Source organism: Micropterus dolomieu, linkage group LG18 (genome assembly GCF_021292245.1).
Source record: "Micropterus dolomieu isolate WLL.071019.BEF.003 ecotype Adirondacks linkage group LG18, ASM2129224v1, whole genome shotgun sequence".
Taxonomy (NCBI): domain Eukaryota; kingdom Metazoa; phylum Chordata; class Actinopteri; order Centrarchiformes; family Centrarchidae; genus Micropterus; species Micropterus dolomieu.
In genome coordinates, this window is record NC_060167.1 from 31,980,204 (window position 1) to 31,997,837 (window position 17,634).

Consider the following 17,634-nt stretch of genomic DNA (forward strand, 5'->3'; position numbering starts at 1 on the left):
AAATGCTTCAGTGACATTGATTTAACAAATTTGACTTTAATTAGTTTTGATGTAAACCAGAAGATTAGAAAATCATTTTAAAGCCATTTTTCCTCATTCTATTTCCGTTTTTAATAAAGCAAATTTGAAAGATAAGGCAATATAAAAAGGAGTTACTGAATGTAATGTGTTTTCAAGTTCAAATGTTGTTGTTTTTCTACAAAAATCTTAAACTACTTGTAGTGCACCCTTCTTTTTCCCAAGAAAATCCCTTCATGGTCAAACTCCAATAAGAAAGGAACAGTTTTGTGATCTCTTCACTTTATATCTGTTATCATAATGAGTTCGTAGTAGTGTGGGACAGAAAATCATTTAGTATTTTACTTTCTGCTTTAATTATTCCAATGCACATGTTAAATTTTGCAAAGACAAATGAGGGACAGTACAAAGAAGGATGCAATCTGCACTGTATCCATGCAAATCCATCTATCAGCATCTAGCTACACAGGCAGTCCTCATGCAGTCTCAAGACCACTCAGCCATTAGAGGATAGTTCAAAAAAATATCCACCTCTTTTCTACCACACAGCTTCTTAGCCACTGAAGTGCCAGTGGTGATTTAAACATTACATGGCATTGCGCCTGTCAGAGTGCACATCACACCAAAGCTGCTTTGGATCATTAAATCACATCACAGAGCAAACTGGAAGCTCATGACCTGTTGGTTGACATGATACACCAGCCAATTACCTCTACACGTCTTCTGACGTCTGACGACTCGGCCAAATTTCATGTTAATCCATCCAATTGACATTTCACTCAAAACCATAAATGTGAACATGGTGCTGGAGGAAAAGTCAGGGGATCACCAGTCATTAGGATTTTTCCTATGGGCATTGTGAATGTCTGTACAAAATATAATGGCAGACCATCCGAGAGATGTGAAGACATTTCACTAAAACCACAAAATGTCAAGCTCATTACGGCACCAGTGATAATGTCAAGGGAATATTAAAATCACAGGGATTCATCCTCTGGGAACCATGAATGTCTGTACAAACGTTTGTGCCAAACCCTCCAGTAGATGTTGAGATATTTCCCGAGATAAGTGAAACCTTTCTATTGCTAATGGCGCTACAGGAAATGCCCATGAATGTCTGAAAATTGTGTACAGAAAATTACTTGTCAGAATTAAATACTTGAGTCAGGACCAATGTGGTGGAATTTAAACGGCTTTGATTTTGCTATAGCTGATTTTGGTAAGCCCTTCCTGCCTTGGTGTGTTTTGTTCTCTGTGTTTAGGTTAATAACTTACACTGCTGAAACTTTTACTGTCCTGTTTGATCCTGTTTTTCTGTTTAACTCTTTTTTAACTCTTTTTCTCTTCTGTTTTATGTAAAGCACTTTGAAATGCCTTGTTGTTAAAATGTGCTATATAAATAAACTTGACTGTGTGTTCCTTTTGTAATTTTTTCATTTGTCACATTTCCTGTTTTACTTTGCAGTTATTCTGTCCTTGAAGGTGTTCTTTATTCTTAGGTGCTATTTATTCTTTCATGTCGATGTATGGATTATCACCCGTTTGTCCTTGGATTTACAGTGTTTGCTTTTGGACTGCCTCACATCTACCTATTTGGATTTATACTGTCTTCTGGACTATTGTTTCTGCCTCTCGGACTGCCAGCTTCACATCCTCTATAAACGTCCTGTTTGTGTAATAAATTCCTTTGACTCTACCTCCTCGTAAGTGTCTGCATTTGAACCCCAAAAAAACCTGTTTCCTGTGTCAGCATTATGACTGACCCTGACAGGAACAAGCAACCAACCCACAGACCATCACTGCCATCCCCAGTGATGCTGCCAGCAAATTACATTAAATGTTTTTTTGCACAAAAGGAGGTAACATAATAACTGCCCAAATTACAGTATGTTCAAAGCAATGTGTTTATCCAGTCCAGGAGGTGTGGTCCTTATATGACATGACTGCTGTTTTAAATAAGTAGTGTATATGAACATTAATTTTATGGGACACACTTGGCCCAAGACAATTGGTTGTCAACTGGTCATTGCTTCATGGGTGGGAAGCCAGTGAGCAAAGATTGTTACATCACTGTTTGTTATTGTGTCATGTTCAGCATATTGCATTAAATGCATTATATGATATAAGATATATCACATATGTTGTTTAAAATTTTCAAACCTTATCTGAAGAAGACCCATATATTCTGTCTTGCTGAATATGATACAGCTGTTTTGGCACTATCATCTCATCATCTCTATCAGCAACTAACAAATGGGTTAGTGATGTTTTTTGTTCCACCTCTCTTAATTGTGTTTTTTATTGACTTTCACAAGGTGTATTTCACGACTACTCACCAGCACAGATTTGCGGCTTGGAAAGCAAACTGCTGGCTTGAAAGGCTGTCCATCGATTTCCTCAGCTGTGTCTGGCATGTTTTCATGCTTCCACAGTCGCAATCTGAACCAAGCAGACACAGACCTTAATGACAGCTTCATTAGTCAGCCTGGCTCCTTTCAAATTAATCTGTGGCTATGCATATCTTTCACTTGAATTATTCATATTAGGCTATTAACAGTTGTAGAGATCAAAATTGTGAATGGCAGCTTCAAGACAAGCTGATAAAAGCTCATTCACTCTAATGAATTTGTTTTTCCCTAAACATGACCCTTCCAGAGATTGTCCTTATGGAAGGAGACAGGCATTATCCCCCTTTAGGATAAGAAAAGGTTGTTCTCAATGAGAGATGTTGTTAGTGTTTAAGCATGAACAACCTAAAGGTTACTCAATATGTTTTAATTAGATTCTGGTTCACAGATTTTTTTGTGCTAGCTTTAAAGTCAATACCTTGTGACGTTTCTGTCACTGCTATGGCAACACTGTGCCAAAGGTATTAGGGCTACATGTCAGCTTGTGTTCAGGTCTATCACATATCACACACATATAATCATTATTGGTAACTATAATTGACAATAACAACACAGACAGGAAGGCTACTGACTTGGTGACTTGGTGCAGGAGGAAAGAAAACACAGTAGCACAATTTCAGTTCCACATAAAGATATAAAATAATTAGGTATATAATGGTAGTGGTAATAATACAAATATAAAAAATCATTATATTTTATACAATAATTATTATAGACTGTCAGTCATTGTTTGACACTTTCTAAATCATTTCCTTCCACATGGCATGACAAATGTGAAAATAAGTTCTTAATATTGTTCACATTGTATCTTAAAAGTGAACAACCTGATGTGCAATGACCTATAGATCCACAGATTCACAAGAAACCAGTATATGAGCAGCAGACTAAAAAAGAGGTCGCTATTTAACACCTGGGGAGCTTTTACATTACCTTTTACTCACTCGTCAACAATACTATAGCTGAAGTTGGCTGGAGTAATACCAACAACCAAAACTGGTTTATTACTGAAAATACAGACTACTTACTATACTTACTATATGTACAATTGATGATGTGAAGGGGAACAGAAAAGAAGACGGAAGGTGGCTCTCATCGTTCACTTAAAAGGTCTGCTCATAGAGACCCGTTCATTCGCGGCTAGAACATCACTAGTAGATAGACTGCAGACACATTCACATTACCAATTCACATGAACATAACAAGTAGTGTATGAATTGCAACTGATACCTAAACAACAAAATAGGTTGATTATCAAAACGACACATAACTGTACTCCAACTGTCCAACTGGCTGATCAACAAAGACAGCTGCGCTCGCATTGCAGTATGAAGTTCTACAAAAAGCAACATGAAAAAACGGCTTCCCACATCCAACCTACTGCTCTGGTAATTTCATTGGCTTCGAATGAGGCTTAATGTTTATACATTGTATCTTGGCTGACCTTCAATGTGAAATACACCAACATTGTTCCAGCGTGTGTAGTGCACGTGATGACTTCGGAGAATGGGAAAAGGATGAATATCTCAATTCTTTTAATTGCATATACGTTTCCCTCACTCTGAAACCAAGCGGGGAGAGAAAGAACAAGGTTTTAGAGAAATGAGACGTCCTTTCCTCCGAGGTGTCACAGTTGTGAAGCAGTGTCGGTTTCTGATGACAGCAGCCGCTGATCACAGCTGGATCAGCTGATCACAGCTCTAATTCAGCTTTAACAGCTAGACTTTTGATGAAATTTGTATCTGCACACATGTGCGCAGTGCTGATACTAAAAAAGGCTCATAGACATCACTGTTACTGCATGTTTTCTCTCTATAGCTGTTACCTGTTTAACAAACACCTGCACATGAGGAATAACCTACATTCTCCATTCTGTAATTATACTGAGCCTGATTTCCTCCCAGGGCATCAAATAGCCTTTGGATGCTTTGTCAGGCTTTCTCAAAGCCTCAGTAGCGTATTTGATGCCCTGAGATGGGAAGGTGTTGTTATACTGTGTCCTGCATCCTGCTCAGAGGCACACGATCATTTCTACTGGCATAATGCATTTTTATTATTTATTCATCATCTGCATCTGTATTTATTGATTTTGTAATTGTGTATAGATTATTGAAAAACCTAAAACATGATCACAGTGATCTTGGATTTATTAGGGTAAATGTTTCAGCGGAAACTGAAATAATGTGACGCATCTCAAAGCCGATCTCAGTTTTAGGCTTTCCGTTTATTTCATCTTCTGATATCCTACACTACTCCATACACTTTATTTGCCAGTCTCAACACTTGCCACTGATCGATCACTGCGGTACATCATATTAATACAACTTTATTGTCGCACAGCAGCGGTTTTCAGTCATACATTTCATCTGGTGATTTTATTCATGGAGCCACCTGCTGCTTTCATTAGATGCAGTTGATGAAATTGTCTAGATGTGCAGGCTTTCTTTCACTTTGCTTGCTTCTTCAGAGTCTTTAGTGCAGTTTAATTAATTGTTTAGTCTGAGTCCTTACTTGTGTGTGTGTATTATGTTTTATTGTCATCTATTTGGACTAAACACTCAGGAATGACAAGCCTCACAGGTGACTTGAAATGGAAATTATGATAAATGAAGTGTTTCTTGCTGACAGACACACTCTCCAACTCTCTGATTTTAATTGTCTCCATAATAAATGTTGATGGGAGAAATAACAGAGAGGGGAAATCTGTTTTAATAAATATATATATTTGTTTGTGGTCCTTTTGTTGTTCAGAATTACAGTGAACACAGAACTAGACAGTAAATCATAACACAAATATAATATTAAACTTGGCAGTCTGTAATCTGTCTTCACGCCGGTATGAAACTGAAGTGATGTCGTGATGTATCAGATCTGTCAATTTAGCTGTAGCGTCCATTCAATTAACGGATATCCAATGAGGGGGAGTGTCAGTAAGTAAAAGACCTCCGCGAAGAATGCACTCATATACAGTATGGTTGCTCATAGCTCTTCAGAGATCGCTCCTTGCTCCTCGCTTCTTGCTCCTCAGAGCATCAATGAAAGCTTTGGGATGGTCTCCAAGATGGCAGAGTGAAAAAACTATACATACAGTACGTCTAATAATTTCCAGTTTCCAACTTCTGGTTCAAGCAAGGAGCGAGGAAACACAAATAAGGGAATTAATTACCCACAGACTTGCTACACTGTATTCGAGTAAAACTTGGATTATAGGGACAGAATTGACCACATTCATTCCCAAAGCCCCAACAACACTACAGCGAGTAATGACATGTTACACATACTTACGCTCTGGGGCATCTCATACAGTCTACCACTCTAGCTAGCTACGTGTTAAAGGTGTTGACAGCCGCCCGAAGCCCCCTACCCTAACATAACCATCAGAAATGTTAGTAACTAAACCTAAGTCACTGACTTTATGCATGTCGACCGGCTAACCCTACCTGCTATGACATCAGTCGTGAGGCCGATCTGCACAGCTTTGTGTTGCTGCGACGTAGCAAATGGTGGCGTTTCATACGGATGCTGAAGGGTACCTTTAGCATCAAATATTTACACTTTGTCACGCTGTCTGAAAGCGTCAGTTATCATGCACTGAGATGAGAATGCGTTGTCCTTTCACATAGAGATCTGGCTTTCTGGAACCAGTGGTGTAGAAAAAGAATGTTTCATGTAACACAACACTGGAATCCCAGCTGTGGCTTTTCACACAGCGCAAAACTCCCTTAAAATAAGGCAGTGTGAAAGCGGCTACAGACAAACCAAGAGATGTGCTGTCCAGGTGGGTTAGCAAGACAGAGAGACGGGAGAGACATTCACTGCCGCTAGCACATTCATTTAACATTAGTGTTATTTGCTTACATGAGACATTGAAAGGAGAGAACACTCCTGACTCTGCTAAGCTACAGCAGCCATCAGTTGCTGAGCTACAGTAACAAAGGTTAGGATATGGTAACCCTAGTTCTATAAGCACAGGCGGAGCCCTCTACTGGACTCTATGGGTACAGTGGGTGGAGCCCAATGACTGTCCGCCCTAGCCGTGACAAGCCAAAGTCCACCACACCAACCCGGTCGGCAACAGGCCAGCCAAAGCCCTGACCACCACATCACCTAGTGACAGAATGGTGGGACACCCCTGAGAAGGTCGCTGGACCAATAGGGGCTTGGCCTGACCATGTTCAAGAGATAGCATTTTCAATGAGGACTGCTCCAGGGGCTCATAAGGTGCAGATATTAGAGCCACCAACACAAGCAGCAAGTCCTACTGAGGCGCCACGAAACACGACACCAGTCGCTGTCTTCTCCTACCCTGCAGAAAGCGTATGACGAGGGAGTGGGTGTAGACTGTTCTGTCATTAAACCCCCTGTGACAGGAGACAGCTCCTTCTCTAGCAGACCTTGCAGAAAAGAGAAAACGGATCCCACCGAACAGGTAGGCAGATCCGTCTCCCTCTCAATGCATCAACGCTGACAGCCCAACCACTTAGCTTTACAGCAAGACGTGGTGGAGACTGCCCGCCGCTTGGATGGTCTGTGCAACCTCAGCGGATAGACCAGCCTGAGTCTGCCTCTCCACAATTTTAGGAGCAAAACCTGGAGAGGCTCGTCCAACACCAGCATTGTGCATATGAAGCCTCACCCTTGTGACAGAGCCCCCCAGACCATAGGCACAGGCCAGGGCTCTATCACTGTAGGCTGTATCACTTCTTCCAGAATAATGACCGTGCCCGCCTCACCTAACTGGAGGGATGAGATGGGGAGGAACGCAAACAGCAGCCCTTCTAGCAATGGCGCGTGTGTAAAGCGTCCATCTCAAAGGGTGGGCTGTCCTGTGGCTAAATTGAGAACCACAGCGGGCAGTGGGTGTTGGCAAACAGATCCACCTCTGCTCTCCTGAAGTGAAGCTACACCTCTGCTCTCCCGAAACAAGCTCAGATCTGCTGAATCACACTGTTATGCAGTCTCCACCTGCTTTGTTGGGGGCCAGCCCTCGACATGAGGTCACCATGCATCACTTTTGCCTCTTGAGGTCCAGATGCAGGCTGGCAAACCAACATTGTAGCCGTCGCATGTACAGCAAGCCCAGAGGGACCACCTGATGGACTACTGCCCTGAGGCCCAACAGCAGCATCACTGACAGCACTGCTGCAGCCTGTGGGCCACCAAGCGACACGCACAGATACGCTCTTGGAGTGTTGCAGTTGAGCACAATCCCCAAATACTCCGCTCGCTGTAGCGGCTGGGGAGAGCTCTCTTCCCAATTGATTGCAACCCCAGTGCTGTTGAGGTGCAAAATCAACTGGGCTGTGTGGAGATCACTCAAGGGGTAAGCGACCCCTTGCGCTGGCTGGACAGCTGGCTAGCAAGGAGGAAGCCCAGGTCCTACTACCGTCTCGTTCGGATGCCACCAGGAGAGCGACGTGGGACAGGCGCTTCTGTCCCAGTGGTTTGACTAACGTAGCAAAGATCCGGGCCCTCCCATTGTCTCTCTCGAGCTTAGCAAGGAGAGCTGTGTGGGCTGTAGGTCAGGTCACCATGGAATTGGAAAAGGCTGACCAGGCCTTGAACGCACCACAGCTGGTGTGACTGTGGTTGACATGCCACCCGGTGTTGACGTCAGCCTCAAGCTCACAGCTTCCCTGTGAAGCAGTGGCAGGTAGACAGCCTCGCCTGCTGCAACAGGCGCTATGAGCCGCTCGTGGAGGAAACGAAACCAACCGAAGCAGCGAGCGATCTCTTTCATCCTGCTATACCGAGAGAGACCTGACTTTGGCTGTCTCTCTCCCGCAATAGCGGACTAGCCTAGCTGCCCTGTGACCGTCGGCAGGGTGGCGTTTCTGTTTATGTAACACACTTTCACCACCGGTGAGCTAGCAATGCGCTCGTGCGAGTCCTCGTGGGCACACTGGGAATGCAAAGTTACAGTACACTGCTGCATTGCCCAGTTTCCACGGTAAGAACAGCTCGGCTGTCACGTCGTGGAAGCGAATCATTATGGCCGCACGGACTCGATGGTCAGGCTAGCGAAGTGGATGCCCGGGCCTCACCCACCCTCTCACTCGGTTCTGAGATGCTAGCTTAACCGTTAGCTTAGCGTCGGTGAGCGCAGCGGCGCGTTCAACACGGCTAGTTAAATGGGATGGGGTTGGTGGTGGGGAATTAGCACTTTTAAGAATGTAATGTGTTTCTAATAAACAGTTCACATTCACAAGCATCACCACAGTGTACACACAAGCAGCACATGTTAGAACAGTGGCTTTGTGAACACAAGGCCGCAGGGTGAACCCTTAGCCTCACCCCAGGAGTTAACATTAGCTCTTTGATGAGAAGTTAACTTAGCTGTTTGAGTCCAACGAAGGTTAAAATCAAGGGCAACTGGACTTGGTTGAAGATACAGTATCTTCAACCAAGTCCAGTTGCCCTTGATTTTAACCTTCGTTGGATAACTATGACCTGGATGACTGAGAATCTTCATAGACATTTAGCTGTTTGAGGAATGTAATTAACATGTTTTACTCAAAAAACGGTTTCCACATTCTCAAAAGCCTTACCGTAGTTTTGCACAAGCAGCACATGTAAAACAATGGCGTCTTGAACACCAGACAGGGGATTGTGGCAGCGTCAGCAGGCCTCTCTCCCTCCATAACGGTCACTTGGCCAGTCGCTCCCTTCCCCAGCCGCAGGTGGCTGGTGGGGGGGGGGCTGGACTCGTCCGGGCAGGACATGGGTCACCTCACCCGGGTGCAAATTTTCTAGAAGTGGCGACTCCATCCTGGTGAATTCAGTGAGCAGTTCGCCGTTTGCTGAAGAAAAAAGGATGCTGAGGCAGTAGGGGCACTGCTATTTACGCACGTATCGGTAGTGACGTCCTATTGGTTGGCTATGTGCACGATAAAATTTCAGTGGGCAAGTGCGTGCATGTGATTGGAGGAGGTAGTACCCATAGAGTCCAGTAGAGGGCGGAGCCTGTGTGAGAACATTGCTCCTGAACTGATACAGCCCTCTGATCCTGCCAAAATACGGCAGCCAACAGTTCCTGTGCTTCAGCAGCTTCTGGTGTTCCTGGATCCACTAGCTCTCATGCCTGACTCCCGTTTGTCACCGGCTTCCTCTCCTGCTCATCTGTCACAGGCCTCCAGTCCTGCGGCCATGTTACCAGTCTCTGGTTCTGCACTGAATCCCTCCACCCACCCAGGTCCAACCTCGACTTTTTTTCACTTGCCTCTCCAGCTCCCTGAACACTTGACCCTGTTGCCTCTGTTGTAAGGTTCACCAATTGTTAATAAACTGCATCTACTCTGCCCGGTATTCTGCGTCTGGCACCAAATCGCAGTTTCTGTTTAGGCTCCAAGAAGATTTTCTCTCAGCAGGGAAAGATGAGAGAAAAGAGAATAAAGACCAACATGAAAACATTAATTTATGTAGTCCTTTTAAAAACACACAGGAGCTGACCTCAGCTTTTCTTTCATGATCATCTATTTTGACTTTCCACTGTCCAGATCCTATAACAAATCTGGAAACTTATTATTTTTTATTCTTTTAATCTTACAAATCTCATGTACTTCAAACTTAATCACACAGCTCCCTTTAACAGGAACATTTCAGCCTGCTGTTCCACAAATTGAATGTTGCATGACTCTTACGTGAATATTGCCTCCTTCTGACAGGAAGAAGAAGAGATGCATATATGCTTCCTTCTGCCTTGTCTAGCTGCTGCATCTATCTCAGCAGTTCACAGGAGTTTTGACTGTCTGTGTGCAGATGAGACGTGAGGATGTCCTGAATCTGGGAATTGAGTCAGTTGTCTGAGCCTATGCACAACTCTGCTTACTATTAAATGGAAAAGATAGTCTTTGTTGGGTTTCATAAGAGGAAGATTTTTCAGTCAGGTATCAAAATAATCTTACTAACTTTGTCTGACTATTTCAAAACACTGGCAGGTTGGGTCACGGTGATCCAGATATTACCAGATAGGGATTTCCAAAACTTGAGTTCCAGCCCCTGGATCTGAACAGAAAAAAATGACTGGATTACCGAGAAGGTCATAAAGATAACCTTCATAGCCAGATTATACAAATCGATGTACAGTGTTTTCGTAATCCGTTATGTTGATGAATCGCCCCCAGCTCTAGTTGATGTTTTTCCCATCCATTATGTATGAAATAGGGTGTAAAACTGACAAAATGCAAGAGCAGGCATCTCACAGTTTATCAATTTATTTTGAAAACTTTACATTCAGCATGGCATTTCACACTGCTCTTCCAGGTGGTCCATCAGGCTGCGGTGGTGGTGGTGGCAGGTCAGGGTGCAGGCACATATTACGCAGTATGATGTGCTTCAGTACACTATTGAAGTGCTCGATTGTGCCTCCTGTTGTGCCATCGACATTGTACCTCTGCTGTGACTCATAAGTTATGATGTCGCTGAGGATGATGCCATCTAGAGCAATCTGCTGGAACAAATTTCTTTCCTTTTAAAATACAGGAATCATACACAGACCCAGGCCATTGCACAACACAATTGATTATAAGTGATTATAAGGTCAGCATTTCCAACAAACTGTACATTTATACTGTGGCAGCCTTTTCTATTCTCCCATTCTTTTACATGAGGTGCCTGAATATGCATGTGTGCATTTAATAATGCCAACGGTGTTGGACATCCTGTCCAAAGAGAATAAATTTCTCTCTTTCTGGGTTATTTCATCTTGATTTTCAGGGAATTTCCAGATATAGGTAGAGTAGCCCAAAACTGTACTCAAGTAAAACTTGAAAAAACAAGTACTCAAGTAATAAGTAGCAAAACTCAAATAATAGGGACAATAAATGGGTCCTTTTCATCTAGTCTTTTATTTGACGTGGATGTGACTAGAATTATTTCAGATGGTCTTCCTCAGGTTAAGGTAAAGTACTGAACATACACTTGTATTTATTTGTGATGAAATGACAAGTCATCATCTCCTAATTAGATAACCTGCCACATTTACACCAGACAATATTCCCTGTGTGTATCCATCAAGTTTGATTACAAAATATTGCATAAATATGAATGAATGTAAATGTTTTAGTAAATGTTTTAATGTAGCCTATTGGTTTTGATAGTGTGCTGTTACTGTCGTTTTATGTTTGTACTGTCGGACTTGCTGTCCTGCAGCCTTTCTTGGCCAATGGGTCTTTCCCCCTGGTTAAATAAAGGTTAAATAAGATAAGATAATAAACAAAATAAATAATTTGGTCTGTTTTCATCAGGTTACACCAATGAGCATTACTAGTTAAATGCAGACTGCTCTACACTGTTAGCTTGAACATTTCCATTAAGGCAGAAAGGAGAAGGAGTTTTTAATCATGATATACTGCGTGTAGCTATTTATTATTAAACATTAGCATTAACTCAACAGACACTGCTGTCTGTCAGCTCAGTTTCAGCACGGTGTAGCCTACTGACTGAAAGTACGATACTCTGATGAGGACAATTTACTCAAAAAAAGTTACTTGCATTCATGGAATTTCACATATTCACCAAGAAGACTGGAAAGCTCAGATTCCACAGAATGCAACACACAGCCCAAGTAACATTAAGTACATCCCCTATCACTTCATTGAAGGAACCTTATGCATATAAACTCAATACAATCTGCACCTGCTCCACCACAGTCAAGACTTGGCTCTTGCAATTTGCACATTCTAGATGTGGACGAAGAATATATTTTTAAAATACTGGCCGACATTAGTGGTGATTATTATGTGTTATGTGACACATAAATGTATGTATTCATAAAAAAATAAAACATTAGATTCTGGTTTATTAAAAAAAATATATGATCTGTAACAATCAGCTTGTTATTGAAACCATTCTATACTCTTGCTTGGCTTGATGGAATCAACAGTCTTGTCGGTGATGTTAGTTGAAGGATTTCATATGAACAGTACAGTGTCCAACACTGTATTGGCCTTCAATGCATAATTTAGATGCTGGCCATTTCTCAGAATGGTATCCTTGATATCAGTGGAAGTTTTGTTGTAAAGCATCCAGGTATAGCCACTGCAGATACATATTTTCATGTTTATTTTCTTTTTTTTTCTTTAGGCTTTCAATCTCCTGGAGTTTGTTATATCATTATCTACCAGCGATGTGTCAAGAGATGAATCACTCATTGGTTTTTTCCCCTTTCCTGTGACATATAGACCTGAAGACAACATGAGGTAATTTGGGGTGATAATGTTCTACTACAGGTGCATCTAAAAAAAATGTAAGTTTACTCAAGTATCTTAAAATGTATGAGCGTTTTAGAATAAAGAAATTATAACACGGAAAAGTCAACCTGAGAAGAGCTCTAATCAGCTAATTAACTCTAAACACCTGCAAAGATTTCCAGAGCCTTTAATCTCTCAATCTGGTTTTGGTGCTCACAATTAACTTTTACACAATATTTGATTTTTTTTTTTTTAGATGCACCTGTATATTAATATAAACAAGCCATCTCGCTGATGAGTACCACGACATGTTTGATATAGCTGCTTCTCAGAAAACCACAGAATATTTTCCTCAGTTTTGTTTAGAAATTATTAATTTACATAGCTTCTTGTAACCTTATTTCAAGTCAGTATGCAAATGAAATAGCACTCTATCAGACAGTTTTATGTGACTGTAATGTAAATCCCCTTCCAGCAATTGACTTACCATGCATGAACTTGGAGAGGGCTACTTACACTGTTGCTGTATGTGCCACGTTTGTATATACTATGACTTTATGTTTTGAATCTATTCTGTACGCATGATATCTATTGCATGTCTGTCTGTTCTGGCAGAGGGATCCCTCCTCTGTTGCTCTCCTGAGGTTTCTTCCATTTTTTTCCCTGTTAAGGTTTTTTTTGGGGGGGGGGCGTTTAGATGAATTCAATGAATTGATGTTTGGTTTGGCTCTACACAAGCTCTCGATCACGCTAATGAACCTGTGCAAGGCACAGGCATTGATTTACATGCAGCAGGTATTTCTATCCAGCCTCTGCTCACATATCACTGTCATGTGTGCCCTGCTTCCTCCCAAGAGCAGTTTAGTTGGACATCTGTGCAGAACGATGCATTTAAGAGAGAAAGCCGTAGTGTTTAATATGAAGTTGGCACACCCTTTGGAGATATAACAGCTTCAACTGTTCTGGGAAGGCTGTCCAAAAGGCTTAGGGCACAAGTGTTGGACGAGAAGACCTGGTTCGCAGTCTCCACTCTAATTAATCCCAAAGGTGTTCTATCGGGTTGAGGTGCAGGCCAGTCAAGTTTTCACCAAACTCGCCCATCCATGTCTGCATGGACCTTGCTTTGTTCACTAGTGCGCAGTCATGTTGGAACAGGAAAGGGCCATCCCCAAACTATTTCCAAGTTGGGTGTATTAAATTGTTCAAAATATCTATGCTGGAGCATTAACAGTTCCTTTCACTGGAACTAAGGGGCCAAGCCAAACCCCTGAAAAACACCCCCACACCAAAATCCCCCCTCCACATAACTTTACACTTGGCCCAATGCAGTCAGGCAAGTACCGTTCTCCTGGCAACCACCAAACCCAGACTCGTCCATCAGATTACCAGACAGAAAAGCGTGATTCATCACTCCAGAGAACATGTCTCCACTGCTCTGGTGGTGTCCAGTGGCGGTGTACTTTACAACACTGCATCCGACCCTTTGCATTGCACTTGGTGATGAACCCATTCCATGAAGCTCTCTACGGACTGTTCTTGAGCTAATACGAAGGTCACCGACGTTTAGAGGTTTGTATTGACTATTGACTCTGCCGAAAGTTGGTGACTTCTGCGCTCTGTGCACCTCAGCATTGGCTGACCCCACTCTGTGATTTTATGTGGCCTACCACTTTGTTGCTGAGTTTCTGTTGTTTCCAGTCACTTCCACTTTGTTATAATACCACTAACAGTTGAGTTTGAATATTTAGTAGTAGTAGAAATTTCAAAAATGGACTTATTGCACAGGTGGCAACCTATCACGGTACCATGCTTGAATTCACTGAGCTACTGAGAGCGACCCATTCTTTCACAAATGTTTGTAGAAGCAGTCGATACTTTAAGAGCTTGTATTTGTGCACTCACAAGGCCGCTATATCAACCTTAATGACAGCAAATCTAATCGAAGGCCATTACTGGCTAGTAATGTTAAATACATATTTTTATACTGTAGAGAATATTACAGATGAAAAACATCACTTCTGACAAACTGTACCCCACTTTCCCTTAAATACCAGTCCTGTTCTGAATAATGGAATTATACGTGACTTTTGTTTCGATATCAGATTTACATATCTGTCGTCAGCCGCCCCAGTCTCTGAATATCGGCATCAGCATCGGCCATTGGAAAACCTATATTGGTCAACCACTTATAAAAATTATTATTTAAATGTCATTTCATTTTCAAATAAGGCTTTATTTTTTTATCCCCAGATTCAAACTGAAGGGAAATGTTTACAATAATTAGCCTAAAAACAGTCTGCCACAATATGTGAAGTGAATTACTGTTAATAGATTAGCAGGGACCCAACCAACGGCGTCACCAGGTCATTTTTCGGGGGCTTTAGCCCCGGATGTTTTGACTGTAACCCTGAATGTAACTCAACAACAGCAGGGGGGGGCGGGGACTGAACATTTCATAAATTAAAAAAAAACTAAAATGTGCCATATGCACATTTGAAAAGACCTTAGGCTACTTCAGGCATGCCTGCATTTATGTAGACTCAGCTGGGATTAAATTGCATGAGAAAAGTTGATCTACAGCAATACATTATATTACACTAAAATATTATTTTTCAGAGGGAGGACCCCCAGACCCTAGTTAATATTTTCAGTGTTAATTATTATCAGAAAATGAGACAGATGTTAGAGTTACTGTGTAGAGGTCATTTACTGTTGCTTTACAGACGTACTTGTGTTAGCGGCAACGGGGTGTAGGGGGTGAAAACATGAAAGATTTCTGGGCTGGGCTAAGTCCCCAATGTTTCAAGAGCCTGGAAACGCCCCTAGACCCAACAATTGCAAGTGCATGTTAGTTTAGCTTTATTTATTCTGAAAATTTCAAGATATCTTTTGTATGACCGTCCTGAGAACAAATTGCGTGGATACAAAATCACAACAAGATGAGCCAGTCACATTAAATCATCACACACACACACACACCAATTAAAACAATCACAAATATCAGACCTATATTAGATATCTAGACCTGCAAGCATGTACAGTATCAACGGGGTCAAAGCCCCCCAGCGCAAGCCATGCCTGGTGGCCCATGGAAGCCAAACAAGTGGGACCTGCAGTCCCATGGGTGCAATGCAAATCGCAGGTGGAGAGCAGCACAAACACTGGAAAACAGTCATTTCAAAAACAGCAGTTTGGAAAAATTATTTTAGCATTTGTGATTTTGCAACAAAGCACCACCTAGTGAAAGACTGGCATCAAATTTTGCCTATATCCTCATCCATATAGGTTACCACTAGTATAATACATTGCTCAAAAAAATAAAGGGAACACTTAAACAACACAATGTAACTCCAAGTCAATCACTCCTGTGAAATCAAACTGTCCACATAGAAAGCAACACTGATTGACAATCAATTTTACATGCTGTTGTGCAAATGGAATAGACAACAGGTGGAAATTATAGGCAATTAGCAAGACACCCCCAATAAAGGAGTGGTTCTGCAGGTGGTGACCACAGACCACTTCTCAGTTCCTGTGCTTCCTGGCTGATGTTTTGGTCACTTTTGAATGCTGGCGGTGCTTTCACTCTAGTGGTAGCATGAGACGGAGTCTACAACCCACACAAGTGGCTCAGGTAGTGCAGCTCATCCAGGATGGCATCAATGCGAGCTGTGGCAAGAAGGTTTGCTGTGTCTGTCTGCGTAGTGTCCAGAGCATGGAGGCGCTACCAGGAGACAGGCCAGTACATCAGGAGACGTGGAGGAGGCCATAGGAGGGCAACAACCCAGCAGCGGGACCGCTACCTCCGCCTTTGTGCAAGGAGGAGCAGGAGGAGCACTGCCAGAGCCCTGCTAAATGACCTCCAGCAGGCCACAAATGTGCAAGTGTCTGCTCAAACGGTCAGAAACAGACTCCATGAGGGTGGTATGAGGGCCCGACGTCCACAGGTGGGGGTTGTGCTTACAGCCCAACACCGTGCAGGACGTTTGGCATTTGCCAGAGAACGCCAAGAGTGGCAAATTTGCCACTGGTGCCCTGTGCTCTTCACAGATGAAAGCAGGTTCACACTGAGCACATGTGACAGACGTGACAGAGTCTGGAGACGCCGTGGAGAACGTTCTGCTGCCTGCAACATTCTCCAGCATGACGGGTTTGACGGTGGGTCAGTAATGGTGTGGGGTGGCATTTCTTTGGGGGGCCGCACAGCCCTCCATGTGCTCGCCAGAGGTAGCCTGACTGCCATTAGGAACTGAGATGAGATCCTCAGACCATATGCTGGTGCGGTTGGCCCTGGGTTCCTCCTAATGCAAGACAATTCTAGACCTCATGTGGCTGGAGTGTGTCAGCAGTTCCTGCAAGAGGAAGGCATTGATGCTATGGACTGGCCCGCCCGTTCCCCAGACCTGAATCCAATTGAGTACATCTGGGACATCATGTCTCGCTCCATCCACCAACGCCACGTTGCACCACAGACTGTCCAGGAGTTGGCGGATGCTTTAGTCCAGGTCTGGGAGGAGATCCCTCATGAGACCATCCGCCACCTCACCAGGAGCATGCTCAGGCGTTGTAGGGAGGTCATACATCAAAGTTGGATCGGCCTGTAGTGTGGTTTTCCACTTTGATTTTGAGTGTGTCTCCAAATCCAGACCTCCATGGGTTGATAAATTTGATTTTCATTGATAATTTGTGTGATTTTGCTGTTGTTGCTGAACTATGTAAAGAAAGGAGTATTTAATGAGATTATTTAATTAATTTAGATCTAGGATGTGTTATTTTAGTGTTCCCTTTATTTTTCTGAGCAGTGTAATTCCAGCTGGACAGCAATTCATCTTTGTGGGTTGTTTTTTATTAATTAAATCTTTGGGAAATGCTCTACATAGTGGTCAGTCTTTGAGTTGTTAATGCTAAGTACTAACTCGTCAATCATTCATGCAGAACAACTAGTCAAACATTTCAAGTTCAACTTTTTTTCCCCCCCATCCAGGCTGTGATTAGTCTGTTCACGAAAAGTGACATTGACG